A 989-nucleotide genomic window follows, 5' to 3' on the forward strand; every position below is an offset into this window, starting at 1 on the left:
TATATATATATATATATATATATATATGTATGTATGTATATATGTATATATGTGTCTATGTAGGTATGTATATGTATGCCTAGCACTCACATAAACTGCACTAGACTATACATACTACAACCATTGCTATTTTAGCTTCTAATGTTACATCTGTTACTGTTACCGCAACTGCTCTGCTGCTGATGTTGTTGCTATTACTACCGCAGCTGCAGTTGTACATGTGGATGCTTGCATTGCTACACATATTTCCACAGTGTGTGAAGACAATCGTGTTAGTGTTGCCATGTGTGATGTAGAAAGGAAAAGTAAAAGTAAAAAAAAAAAGATCTAAAAAATCTAATAAATTATTAATACTTACTCTGCTTAAGAAAACATTAGGTCAATGGCTTAAATTATTTATTTTTTAGTATTGCTAATACGGGCGACAACTCTTGACATTTGCCGATGCGTTTCGGGCCTTTTAGACCTCCTCCGCTTAGCAAAAGCTTTCTTCGTAATATAAACACAATATATAAATATATAGATTAATATGTTATATAAATTAATGTCAAGTATATCACTATACTGGCGTACACCAATATAGTGAATCACTATAATTGTAGCATCAACGTGTGTTACGAGTATGCCGGGTGAAATAATTCAGAAATGCCATACTTTGAAAAACAATGTAACATTTCTCAGTCACAGAGCGGCGACAAAATCTTATCAAATTCTTTCGCCGCTATTTTATGATCGCAAGGAATACTCATGTCAATTAATAAACACATCTTTTTTGTCTGATCTTTTATAATAATATCCGGTTTTATTATTATTGTTGTTGTTGTTGTTGTTGTTATTATTATTATTATTATTATTATTATTATTATTATTATTATTATTATTATTATTATTATTATTATTATTAGAGTCAAAATTAAAAGAAGAGTACCATTTGTTATCTAGTGAACGATATTTCGACATCTCGTGTCTCTTCAACTGGTTCAAAAAAT

The sequence above is a fragment of the Octopus bimaculoides genome, chromosome 20, assembly GCF_001194135.2.
Source record: "Octopus bimaculoides isolate UCB-OBI-ISO-001 chromosome 20, ASM119413v2, whole genome shotgun sequence".
NCBI classification, from domain to species: Eukaryota; Metazoa; Mollusca; class Cephalopoda; order Octopoda; family Octopodidae; genus Octopus; species Octopus bimaculoides.